Source organism: Petaurus breviceps, unplaced genomic scaffold (genome assembly GCF_028583685.1).
Source record: "Petaurus breviceps papuanus isolate PSGF00001 unplaced genomic scaffold, PetGlider_PUasm1.0 178, whole genome shotgun sequence".
In the NCBI taxonomy this organism is placed as follows: domain Eukaryota; kingdom Metazoa; phylum Chordata; class Mammalia; order Diprotodontia; family Petauridae; genus Petaurus; species Petaurus breviceps.
In genome coordinates, this window is record NW_027185777.1 from 38,201,683 (window position 1) to 38,215,374 (window position 13,692).

Below are 13,692 nucleotides of genomic sequence, written 5' to 3' on the forward strand. Positions count from 1 at the left end.
CTTATAAGCATCTCAATTTTTTTATATTTTATAACATTTTATTTTTTCCCAACTATATGTCATGACAAGTCTTAGCATTCAATTTTACAAGATTTTGAGTTCCAAATTTTTCTCCCTCCCTTGCCTTCTCTCTTCCCAAAATGGTAGACAATTTGATACAGGTTATATATGTAAGCATCTCAAACTTAACATGTCCAAAACACAATTTTTTTTCCTGAAAAACAGTCTTCTTCCTAAATTAGCTATTTCTGTTGAAGGCGCTATGGTTCCAATCACTCAAGTTCATGACCTTGGATTCATCCTTGACTCTTCAATCTCCTTTAGGCTTCCTATATCAAGTTAGTGCCAATCTTGTTAATTCTGTCTTCCAAAATCTTTCATGTATATCCTGTTCTACACTCATACAACTAATACCCTCTATCAGACCTTCATCACTTTTTCCCTGTACTATTGTAATGACATCCTAGTTGGTCTGGTCTCCTGGCTTCCCATCTCTCCCTCTGTTCCAGCTTCCATGCAGCTGCTGAATGATGTTCCTAAAGCTTATGCCCCACCCTGTCATTCACTCATTGAAGAAGTGTTAGTGGCTTTCTCTTGCCTCTAGTCTAAAATCAGAATGCCTGTGCTTTTTGAAGTTCTTCACAACTTGGTTTACACTTTACTTCCTCCAATTTTTACATATTGCTCTCCTGTATGCACTCTAAATTCTGGACAAATTGGTGATATTGTTGTTCCTTGTCCATAGCATCTCATTTACCTTTTCTGTGTATTTTTCCATGTTGTGCCTTGTTCCTGGAATGCTCTCTGTCCTCAGCTCTGCCTTATAAAAGCTTTCTTTTTTCTCTAGCTTTCTTCAAGGGTTGACTCAATTGTTACCTGTTCCCCCATTTTTTTCCCCTCCCCTTGGAAATGACTTCCTATTTACATTGTTTATGAAACTCTTTTTGTTCAGCCAGTGAAGGAACTTAGTATAGACTCAAAGTTATGTGCCTGACAGTTGGTCCCAGGTTTCCTTGTAACCTCTTCCTTGTGTGGTCTACTGACTTCTAGTGCTCCAAATGCAACAGCAACAAAAAAATCAGCTTATCTTTATCTGGAGATAAAAGCACCTTATACAAGTACAGGAAAAAAAATAAAGTTTAAGTAGAGTAGTAAACCCCTGAGGAAAGTGATGCCAAGTTGGGCAGGCAACTATGAGTCAGGGTAGAAAGAGTGGAAAGGGGATAACTTTACCATGTTCCAAAGTGTCGGTAAGTAGGTACATTTAGGAAAACAACAAATTCTTTGTAGGTAGATCATTACTTAAGGGGATTAGTGAACCAGATAAAGGTCCAACTACTCATAATAATATTCACTTTGATAGAGCAGAGTCCTTCTTTGCCATGAATTCACCACCGGCATGCATCCACCTGAAACCCAGTTCTCTTAGAAGACAACAAATTTCCTTGGGATTCTCTTGTCCTGTGTGTCTTTCATCTATTGTGATCCTTTAGTCCCTCCTTCAAGTCCCATCACTCTTCCCTCTTGCTAATAATGGGATATATATGTGTATATATGTATATATACTATTGTATTATTATGTCATATATCAAATCATATAGATATATAGTATCTATTTTTGTACATGTATGATTTTCCTCCTAGGTAGAATATGAGGTCCTTGAGGGCAGAAGGTAACTGTTTTTCTGTAGTGCAGAATTTAGCACAGTATTCTGCTCGACATCATCACATTTGAGGTTTTCTTGACAAAGATACTGGAGTGGCTTGCCATGTCCTTCTCCAGCACATTTTTACAGATGAGGAAACTGAGGCAGACAGGGTTAAGTGACTTGCCCAGGGTCACACAGCTAGTAAGTGTCTGAGGTCAGATTTGAACTGAGGAAAATGAGTCTTCCTAATGATATCCACTGTGCCACCTAGCTGCCCTATGTGTCTCTACTTATCAGGCCCTTAATAAATGCTTATTGAATGAATGTATGCATGAATGGTAGTAGCCTGGGAACATGCATGTCTTAAGGTCTGTTAAATTTGACCCAACCTCAGTGACAATGGAAATTGCCTCAGAAAGCTGTGTATATGGGAGGAGAGGGTATGGTAGGAAGTGGGGTAAGTTACCAATCTAGAGTGAATTAAGAGAGCTGTGAGATACTGCAGGGGAGTGATAATAATTCCTTCCCGAGCAAGAACTCATGAAAATTCTTTTTCCTTCCCTAGGACCATAGATTTAAAGCTGGAAGAGAACTAAGAGAGGTCATCTAGGCCATTGTATGGGGCAAGAAAGGGAAACCAAAGAGGTTTAGTGCTTGTTCAAGGTCTCAGAGATAGGAAATAAATGCTGTTGTCATCTTGGATGGACAGAGTGCTCATGAAGCTTCTTCCTTTCCTTAGTAGCAAGACTATGCCCCTAAAAGAAAGCTGTATTGGGGGACCTAGAAAATAGCCCCAAAGAAGCTGAGGAAAATGTATGGAGGCATCCACAGACAGCAACTGGGAAAATCCAGATTGCTGGGGGAAGGGAGGCGGAGAGAGGAGGGACAGGAATGAGGGATGAGTCTTAGCCAGAGGAGCCCCACTGTTGGGGATAGGAAGAAACTTTGGAGGCTGGCACTGAAATCTTTGGGATCAGTGGTTGTTCATTCAAGGGTTTCTGTGTTCATGCTTGGGTAAAACTTTGTTTTTGTAATACTCTGAACTGCTCGCTTACACATAGAAAGTTGTCAGTGGCATGATATTGTCAGGTTTCCTGGATTATGGCATGTTGACCAGGGAAGATGAGGTATTGTGCCAAAGCATGTGTAGGGTTTTGTCCTGAGAATGTTCTATGGCATGGCGACTAGACTACTGGACTTGGAGTCAGGAAGGGATGGGTTCACCTTCTGTTCGATGGACTTTGGGGCCCCAAAAAGAGTAATTTCATTTCTCTCAACTTCAGTTCCCTCCTTGTAAAATCTCAATGGGAACAGCACCTGCCTGGTTTCCTTTAAGTCTTAACTAAAATCCTGCCTCCTACAGGACCCCTTCCCCATTCCTCTTAAATCCAGCGCATTCCCTCTGTTCGTTATTTCCTTTGCATCCTGTATATACTTTACTTTGTCTGTATTCATTCTCTTGTTCTTTCCTTCATTAGACTGTGAGCTCCTTGAAGACAAGAACTGTCTTTTGGCTCTCTTCATACCCCCAGCACTTAGCATTATGCCTGGTAAACAATAGGCACTTAATAAAATTCATTGAATTGGATCGAATTGGACCTTACTCAGAGTCATTGTGAGGCTGCAGAATACTTTGTAAAATGTAACCATCGGGTATAATTATTAACTATTATTACACATAGAATAGCTCTGTTTTAATACGTAAGAAAGAAAAATCAGAGAATCAAGCTTCTATTACAGGCTGTGATACTATCTGTGTAATCATTTCTGGGCCTTAGTTTCTTCTGGAAAATGAGGGGTTTGGGTAACTTATAGCCCTTCCATTCTTGATTCTATGAAATATTCCATATTATTGTACATATATCATGAGTCAAATCATAGACCCATAAAAATAACTCCATAGAGTTGAAACCTGCTTTATAACATGGTCAACTTTAAACACATCATTTTACATTTTCGTCCAGTATAACAAAGGGGTTCGGCACTACGTTATTTTTCCGTTGGGGGGAAAAAATCCCTGAGATCAGACTAAATGAAATTTTCTATTCCTTAAGATTTAGACTTCTCTCTCATGCCCAGAAGTCACTAGCTTCTGTTTCAGAATTCAGATGTTTTTTTAACTTTTAATGGCATGTCAGTGGTTGCATGAGTAAGACAGAGAAATTGATCTACACCAGCCAGGCTTTGAAGTTAGTACCAAATGATCATTGATTTCTCATATTAAATTATCAACTGTGGTTTAAAATATAAAACTTATGAATAGAAAGGACCTTCAAATTTTTAAGTATTTAAAAGTGTAGAGTTGTTCCCATCAAGGAAACAGTACTTAAAATAGAGAGAATTCTCTTAGTGTTCTCTTGAGGTGAGAGCTTGCTTTCTTGATGCCTAGTTATACTAAACCTGGACTTGTACCATTAAATAAAAGGTCTCTATCCATTCTTATGGCCAGAGTTCAGAACCTCTTCCTTTCAGACTCAGTAGACTCTCAGGATGGTAGAATCAGTGGGCAGTTCCCAAGATGGGACCTTGGGAAATAGGGGACAATATCTGAAATAGATTAGAGCTAAATAGGATTTCTATCTTCTATACCTTGATTCCCCCATACTCAGAAAAGTATAGCATGCCCCCCAAAACATTAAGTGACCCTAAAATTCCCCAGGGGTAATATAACTCTGTCCAAGGCCTATTTTAGGAAGGGAAACAAAAAGAGAAGCAGTGATCTGTTCTTGTCTTTCCTTCAGTTGGCCAAGGAACCAGAATAAATCATTTAACCTCTCCAGTATCACAATGCCCCCATCTAAAACCTGGCAATAATAGTAGTGAGGTATTAGCAATCTTAAATAAAAGTGGCGATGGGGCAGGGAAATAGCAACTATTATCCGCATCTGGGCTATGAAAACTGGAGTAAAAGAAATAGCTCAAAATTGGAACTGATTGGCACGTTCTTTGTTTGGCCTGTCAGGTATCAGGGATTCAGTAGACCTGAATATCAATCAATAAGCTGCTTCTGAGTGCTTAGTACTGGGAGTGGTGGAGAATGGAGGCTGTAGGAGAGAAAGAGAAAAAAAAGTACAACAAAACTAAATAAGGTGCTCTCCTATTTTCAATATTTTTATAAAAGATGGACAAACAAATACTTTAAAAAAAGCTACAAAACAGACAAACTCTGAAACATTTATACCACCACTAGACATTTATCCTAAGAATGTTACAGAAGGGTAAAGGAGGTTCATAGTGAAAAGAACACTTGGTTTAGAGTCAAGGGGGACCAAAGTTTTTGAATCCTGGTTCTGCTACCTACTTCCTCAGGCAATACCCCATGATCTTTTCTGCTCCTTTTTCCCCTAAGACCCTTTTCCAGGTACTAAATCTGCTGATCCTACTTGGAGAGAACCATGGGAACAATTGGACAGCCCTTTCTGCCTTTCTTTGAGGCCTAGGTTGAGTCTTACGACCTCCGGAACATCCCAGGCCATCATGACCACATGTTCCTTAACTATTGTCTTCTGTACAACCCAGTAGAATATATGCTCCTTGAGAACAGGCACTGTGTTTTTGTTAGGGTGGCTGTTGGGTTTTACCTTTCTTTGTATCATAAGTTCTCAGCATCATGTCTGCCATTTCCTTATTACTTAAATGCTGGGGTTTACTGACTGACTCACTTGGCATTTAGCTTAGGCTGACTCATCTTTCTAATTACTTTCATGAACGATATGTCCTGTCTCCACAACTAGAGGATGATTCCTTTGAGACAGGGACCAAGTTTTTTATCTCTTTGTTTCTTCATTGCCTAGCATGGTATCTTTTCACATTGGAGCTATTAATAAATGCTGATTGAATTGGGCTGAATATTTATTCCCTGTGTGGTACTAGGTACTCTTAGAATATAGAAAAAGAAAAGATATGGTCTCTTTCCTTGAGTAATTGGTAGTCTCATTGGGGGAGCCGCAATAGACAATGGAGAACAGCACTGGGCAGAAAATCCTTCAGTGCCAAAACACGTAGTTTAGACTGCTGTTAACCTTCTTGCTTCTTTGCCTTAGAGTAGAGCTACCTTTTGAAAAAAATCTCAAAACCACATTCAACCATGCTCAGTCTTTTAATCTCATACCATTGACATAGAAGTGGACACCTTAGTATATCAAACAGTAGGTATGAGGAAAATGATAGTCTCTCAGGCATTCTCCTTACATCTGCTCACCAGGTAAACCTAAGTCATCAAGAAATGCAGCACAGAACAAAGGAGAACTAGACCTCAGAAAAATTAGGAAGTCCATGAAGTTTTTCCTCAGTACCCCACTTCTTTCATTTGACACAATTCAACAAATATTTATTAAGCACCTACTATGTGACCAAAATTTAAACACACACGCTAACAACTTAGTCACTCTCCTTAAGAAGCTTACATTTCTTTCTCCCACATGCAAAGCTTGCCTTTGGGAAAGCTCTAATACCTAGCATTTCCCCCCCTGGAGTGTATCAAAGTCCCTTTGTCATCCCCTCCCCCCAGGAATATTTGCCTCAATTCTCAACCTGGTTTTCCTTCATCTTTTATCCCGGAAAGTGTAACATCTCACTGTGGGCCAATCGCCCTTCAGCCAGTCTCTCCTTTCTATTAAAGCCTCACACTAATGAATAGCCAGGCTTAGGGTAGAGGGATTAAAAAGGTAGATTTACAGCCACCGCTAATTATCAAAACAAGGGATTAAGCAACCCATCCATCTATTTTAGCATTTTAAAAATGTCTAATCACCAGAGCCATTGTGTGCTCTGCAGAAAAAGACAGAATGAAAACGTTTCAGAGCAGGTGGGCAAGAGAAGGGGCCTTTGTAGCCACACGGTTCTGTTCTCATGCAGGCAGGCATAACATCCACCTACAAACTGTGGGAAAATTAAGGTTCTGCATTTTTGGGAGACCTGCAGCGCTGAGCTCTACTTCCTAATAGACAATGGCGCCATCCAGTGTTGCCTCACCCAAATTTCAGTCAGTGTACCCAGCCTTGCAGACAGCATGGCTAAGTTATTGAACCACATAAATAGTGACTCATCCCAGCACGACTGGAGGCAGGAAGAATAAGAAGAAGAGGGGAGGAGTGGAGGGGAGAGGCAGGTGTCAGAGTCTTGAGAAGAAAACAGACTAAACCCAGGGGAAGCATGGCCACTGAAATAATGATGTTTCATCAGAGAAATTTGAGATCAAACAGAAGTGTTGTGGTGTTTCCAGAATTTCTTAATACATTCTTCCATTTTGTTATGAATCAATCTGCAGAATTTCATGAGTGCTTAAAAGTTTATTAGGCTTTTCTCCTGGTAGAAGCAAAGGGATTCTTGAGTGTCCTGACTGTTAAAAGTACTAGTTTGCTTTTATATATCACCCTCGAGCTTACAAAGGGCTTTCCTCTCAGCAACCTTATAAAGTAGATAGTGTAGAAATTATTGTGCCCATTTTATAGATAAGGAAACTGAGGCTCAGGGAGTTTGATATAGAAGATAGTGTTAAAGTTAAGAAGCTTTAGATCTGAACCTCCTTTCTTTGCATGAGTACACATGTATAACTTGTGTCAAATTGCTTTCCTTCTCAGTAAGGGCAGCAGTGTAGGAAAGGAGAGCATGTGGAACTCAAAATTTGAAAACAAAAAAGAATGTTAAAATTGCTTTTACATGTAATTAGGAAAAAAATTTAAAATCAAATAAAAAATACTTCCTTTCTGACACTGAATACCTGTGTTACCAGGGGAAAATTATGTAACCACTCTGTGCCTCAGTTTCCTCTCCCATAAGATGTAGTTAATTATATCTGAGTGCTGTTATAAGCATTACATGAGTAATGTACATAAAATGCTTTGTGAACTTTAAGGTTCTATATAAATGTGAGTTTTCTTCATAATGATCTTTATTCTTTACATTTTATTCAGTCATGTAACTAGCAAATATACAAGCTGGGGGTCTAATCGAACAAAGCCTGACGTTTTATTATATTTTTTTCAGTATAGGTTGTTTGTTTTCCCTAAACACATTAAATAAATGATTAAAATATTCCCCTTAGAATAATTCTGAGATAAAGTAAAAAGTCAAATGCCTAGATCGAGATGGAGAAATTTAGATAGGGATTTAAAAACAACAACAATAACATAGGCATAAGAATTAGATTATATAATGAAGAAGACAGATAGGAAGGGTTGGAAATTTCCAAGAGGGGACGTAATATTCCTAAAATCAACCATTTACAATATACTGTAAAAATAGTAAGTCATGCATGCAGTGGGGTGCCCCGATGAGGCTAAGTTCATGATACCCTGTGGGAACCACATCCACTCAAAACCAGAGTTCAACAGCTTCCTCCAATAGCTTTACATTCATCAGTCAGTCAAAGGATCGATTTAATTCAGAGTGAGGGCACTTAATACAGTAGCATAATAAGAAAATTGAGGGGGAAAGATTTTCCCCATAGACCTGGGATATACTCTCCCACAAATACTCCATCAATGGGAAATGTAGGGAACACACATGGAGAGCTATGTATATGGGGAGTACATTTCTCATGCAGAAGGGTTCTATCCGTCTCTGATACCATAGGGCTACCATTGTCTTCTGGGGATGACACCAAACTGCTTTCACCAAGAGGCTTGCCCTCTATTGCTTTCATATAGCTTGTAGTTTTTATGGGACACGTACTCTGCTGGGTTTTGTTGCTGCTGATTTTGTGTGACTGCTCCTCAGGTCAAGTCAAGGAGTGATTACTAAATCTCACTCCGCTGGGCAGATGGCCACTGGGCGCTCACCATAGAGCTGAGATGTCACTCACTTGGCCCTGCCCTAACCAGATAAAATTTGGGCCAGATTGAACAAAAATATGTAACAAAATAAATAAAAATACAAGAGAACATAGAACACATTACCATGGAGTTTGCTAAATCCACATGCAACCTGCAAAGATCCTTATGAACAATTAGTGACTCCCTTTCTACTCGAATTTGACAACACCAGTGGAAAGCTTCTCTCACGTTCTACCTTCTGGAGTAAGGTGGAGTGCTATCTTTTCCTCCTATAAGGAGTAGACACTGCCCTTACTCTTTAATTTTAAGGCCCATAGCATAGCTTGGTATAGTTCTTTTAGGGGGGGAGAAAAGAAAGAAGTCCTGATATGCCAATCATTGGTCTATAGAGAAAAACAATTCTTCCAATTTTTCCCCTCTCACTTAACAGGTCTCCATTTTTTTGGGACCTTGTGTGGGATGTGTTTCCTTTCCAAGAGGAAATGCTTTTCCTTGGGCACCAAATCTTTGGGAACACAAAGCCAAAGGTTCTGTAGCCAACTAGTACCTTCGGACTTAAAAATGCATAGTGGCCCCTCCATATTTCCTGGTTCCCCAGTGGGTAGGGCTCTTTCAGAGGCTTCAGTCTAACCTAGGTTTAGAAATTCCTTGTGGGTACCGGTTTAATTTGCAATGGCCAAACTCTATCTAGTCATTTTCTATTCAGATGCTCTCCTTCCATTAAAACAGCAAAAGCTGTTTACAATCCAGCCTTAGACACTTAACACACACACACACACACACACACACACACACAAACTAGCCTTGTGACCTTAGGCAAGTCCCTATGGTTTCTTAACTCCCAAACTCTTTTGTTTTCCCATGGAAATAAATAGGAGGGGGAAAACTCATAGGAAAAGCTAAGCACAGGAGCAAGATCATTATTTTCCCCAGACCAAACTTCATTCCTTCCTTTTTCATGTGTGTGTGGCCAGAAACAAGAATGCTTTGTATGCCCATATACAGCTTGTGATCATCTTATCCTCCAGCTTCCTCCCCCACATGTCACTGAAGAATTTGCTGTTCTTAAATGTGTGCGAGCATATAACTCGTATACAAATTTAGCATATTTCATAGTTTATACAGTTAACAAGTAAATAGTAAGCCACACAAATGCAATACCTAATACATGGAAGTCACAATAAAATTGTATACAGCTGGCCACAGAATATACAGCAATTACAGTGCTTTGAACATAATGTAATCACAGCATGTATTTTGCATATATAAAAACAAAAAAAAAAAAACAGTGTTGGGTCATACAAGCCATTAGGGCAGCTAAATGGCTCCGTAGATAGAGTGTTGGATCTGGAGTCAGGAAGACCTGAGTTAAAATCTGGCATCAGATGTTTACTGGCTGTGTGATTCTAGGCAAGTCACTTAACCCTGTTTGCCTCATTTTCCTCATCTGTAAAATGAGCTGGAGAAGGTAATGGCAAATCACTCCAATATCTTTGCCACGAAAACCCTAAATGGCATCACGAAGAGCTGGACATACTTGAAACAACTGAACAATGATAACAATGAAATAACTTTAGCACCAGAACATTGCTTAGCAACATGTGCCATATAGAGCACATGTCAGTAGTGCATGAATTGCACCCAGAAGCAAGAAAGTTTGGAAATATTTGGAGGATGGTGGGGAACCTGTAGCACCTGCAACAGGATGGAGTTTGAGATGAGATTAGAAGGTAGGGCAGATACCAATTGTGGACAGCTGGCTTCTCAGATTGACAAATTAGGAGTTAATCTGGTGGGCAATTCAACCAGTCCCTGAAACTATATAGAGAAAATCTAAAGTCTTTTCAACAGGACCATCTTTGAGCTGCAAAATAGAGGTCCTTGCATTACCTGCTTCACAAGGGCCTTATAAATCCAAGGAACAATTCCTAGTAATTTTTCCCCTAGTGTAAATGGTGGAAAATTTCACTTGGGCAGCAACCAGGAGGCAAAGAAGGAAGCCCTGAGGTACCACAGAGTATTGAAGCTGATAAGAGAGAAGAAAGCACCTTTCTGGTGAGACCTTGGGGATGGGACAGGTAAGGAAGGAAATACCCACAGATGGTAACCTTATTAAGCTCTGAATTTTCTTTTTTCTATTTCTTTTTTTTTTTTTTTGCTTTTTAGAGGGGCAATTGGGGTTAAGTGACTTGCCTAAGGTCACATAGCTAGTTTGTGTGTGTGTGTGTGTGTGTGTGTGTGTAAGTGTCTAAGGCTGGATTTGAACTCAGGTCCTCCTGACTCCAGGGCCAGTGTTCTATTCATTGTGTCACCTAGCCACCCCGAACCTCTAAATTTTCCACCCTAAGCCAAAGGCCCAACTAGTCTACCCTAGTTACTGCTAGCTAGTTATTAATGATAACACCCCCAACAATAATGATGATAAAAGTTAATAATAATCATGTGTTAATAGTACTACCTCACAAAGTTGTTGTGAGGGAAGTAATTTGTAATTCATAACATTATATAAATTGTTTCTTGTGTTCTTATTCTACAATATTGGATGAATCAAAGAAACCTGACCCACTGACCATGTCACAGTCATTTTCTTCCTTTCAGATCTATGGGTTCTGATCACCATGCCAGGCTGCCCTTGCTCCCATAAGGCAGTAGATGTGTATCAAGTAAGTGGTAAGGGTGCTTGTTAGTTAAGTGCATTTTCCAAGGAGAGAAATCTGCCTAAAGAATGCTCTAGGGGTCTTCTCTGGCTGCTCCCCAACCCCCCATGCCTGATGTCTCTCCATCCTCACCTCTGTGTCCTGGATTCCCTGACTTCCTTCAAGTCCCAGCTAAAATTCCCCCAGTTTCTGTTAATTCTAGTGTCTTGTCTCTGTTGATTATCTCCAGTTATTCTGTAGACAGCCTTGAATGTCATCTCCCTCATTGGACTGTGAGCTCCTAGACAGCATGGACTGTCTTTGCCCCTTTTTTTTTGTATCTCCAGTGCGTAGCAGGGCCTGGCGTATAGTAGGTGATTAATAATAAAAGTTGACTGACTGACTGACTACAGAGAAAAACTGATTAGTGCAAATAATCAATCCCTTAGTTGTATTAAATTAAATCTATACTGCATATTTCTATTGGACTAGAGCCAATGACCATATTTTACACAATTATAATTTCAAATAGTGTAAATTTGAATACATGTGACCTCATAATCACTGATCAGGATCTGACTATGCAATCTACCTCTGTCCTTTGCTGGGCCACTTCAACACACTCAATCTCAGGGGCCTCTTGCCCAAAATCTAGGAGTTTAAATACCTTGTAAGTATTTGAATGAAAGGTCAGTATGAGGTGACCATGTTGAAGAGCTTTCACCAAAAAAGACAATGAATTTTAGACATCTTAGTGATGACTTACGGTGTCAAGAGTGATGAAGGTTGGGGGCAGCTAGGTCATGCAGTGAATAGAGCCCTGGAGTCAGGAGGACCTGAGTTCAAATCTGACCTCAGACACTTAAACACTTACTAGTCATGTAACCTTGGGCAAGTCACTTAACCCCAGTTTCCCTGCCTTCCCCCTCCAAAAAGAAAGAAAAGAAAAAAAAAAGAGTAATGAAGGCAATAATCTCACTGTGGTCATTAGACCACATCTGCTGGATTTTGCTCAGGCCTGGGTGTCCCATTTTAAGAGTGACATTCACAAACTGGTGCATATTCAAAGGAGAGTGACCAGCATAATTAAGGATGTGAAAATCAAGCCTTCTAAGAAATTGTTGAAAGAACTATGTTGAGCTTGGGAAAGGAAAGATAGGGAAGAAGCAGCAAGAGAAGGAGATTTATAGCTGTCTTCAGGTATTTGAAAAATTACAATAGAGAACTGTCTACATTACCTACCAAGTCCAAACTCCACAGTCTGATGTTTAAGGTTGTCCACAATCAACGCTCCCGCTTTCCATTGTCCTTGGGGGTCAGGAAGACCTGGTGTGAAATTCCACTTCAAATAATAGCTATCTGAGTCCAGGCAAATCAGCTAACCAATCTCTACCTCAGTGTCTTCATCAAAAAAATGAGAAAATCATATCTGTAGTATTTACCTCATAGGGAAATTATGAGAATCAAATGAGGTATGTATATACTTTTGAAATTCTTCAGCTATTATATAAATGTAAAACTGACCCAGGGACCTTTTGTAACTTGCTCAAAGCCATACAGTTAACTGGTGACCTGGATCCCCTTTGAGGAGCCTAATACCATGTCTATTCTCAGATTCAGGGTTTGGGATTGCTGTTGTTTGTTATTAAAACAAAGTACTGTCTAGGCTTCCCAGCTCCTCTGACTCTGGAGTCATACTGCATAGTGGTGTGACTGGAGGGAGATGAGTTGGCAGCTTTTGATGGCATACTAGCAGCTGTGAGTTTGCTCCAAGAGAAATCCAAATTAGACCTCCCAGCCTCTGGGTCGCTCATCCTGGGATGTGACTATGGGAAATCCAGCAGGTGGGCTCCCTCCTTCCAGAGCTGGGGCTGCCCGGGAGGTACTGAGTATTCAGTGGGAGTTTCTGTGTCCCCTGCAGGTGCTACACTTTCCCCTATAGCCCTGTGAAACAAGTCAGGCAGATGTGTGCAGTTAATATCCACTCCATGCCAAAATGATTACTGAAACACAGAAGGAAAGGGTGTGCAGTCAACGCTGACTCTATCGCAAGGAAATTGAAAAGGTAAAGGCACATTATCCACTCCATCTCCCACACTATTCCCCCAGCGTGCGCACTCACGTACACACACACACACACACAGGCATGCACACATACTTCCTGCTACACAAATGTACACTGAGTGTATAGTTCAATGGTTGATGGAAGTGGTATGTTTTAATGTCTATATTGGCAGTATTCTAATAATAATAGCTAGCATTTATTTAGCACTTTAAGTATACAGAGAGGTTTCTATGTTATCTCTTTTGTTCCCATTATTCTCCCCATTCTGCAGATTAGGACTGGGGCTGAATGAAGCTAAGTGACTTGTCTAGGGTTACACAGCTAGTAAGTGTCTAAGACAGCATTCAAAATCAGGTCTTTTGACTTTAGATTGACTATTCCTCACATCACCTAAATGCCTTATTTTAAATGTGTCATGTGCTTGAAGTTTACAGAGATGCAGGCATACATCTGGTTAGAGCATTGTGCTAGGGGAGGTCAAATGTATGTGATCAGAAGCATTGATTCATTCTGTAATCATCTGTTAAATCATAACCATATGGATTTAGAGCTGGAGAAGACCTCAG

The 13,692-nt window shown here is 40.1% G+C and overlaps 1 long non-coding RNA gene across 1 annotated transcript in view; it reads right to left on the reverse strand.

Moving 5' to 3' along the window:
- Positions 1–12,779, reverse strand: part of LOC138159809 (uncharacterized) — a 74,882-nt gene extending 62,103 nt beyond the window's left edge. Inside the window, exon 1 of the long non-coding RNA XR_011167991.1 lies at positions 12,304–12,779. This is a non-coding gene — a long non-coding RNA (uncharacterized lncRNA). The remainder of the gene's footprint in view (positions 1–12,303) is intronic.
- Positions 12,780–13,692: the final 913 nt, after the last annotated feature.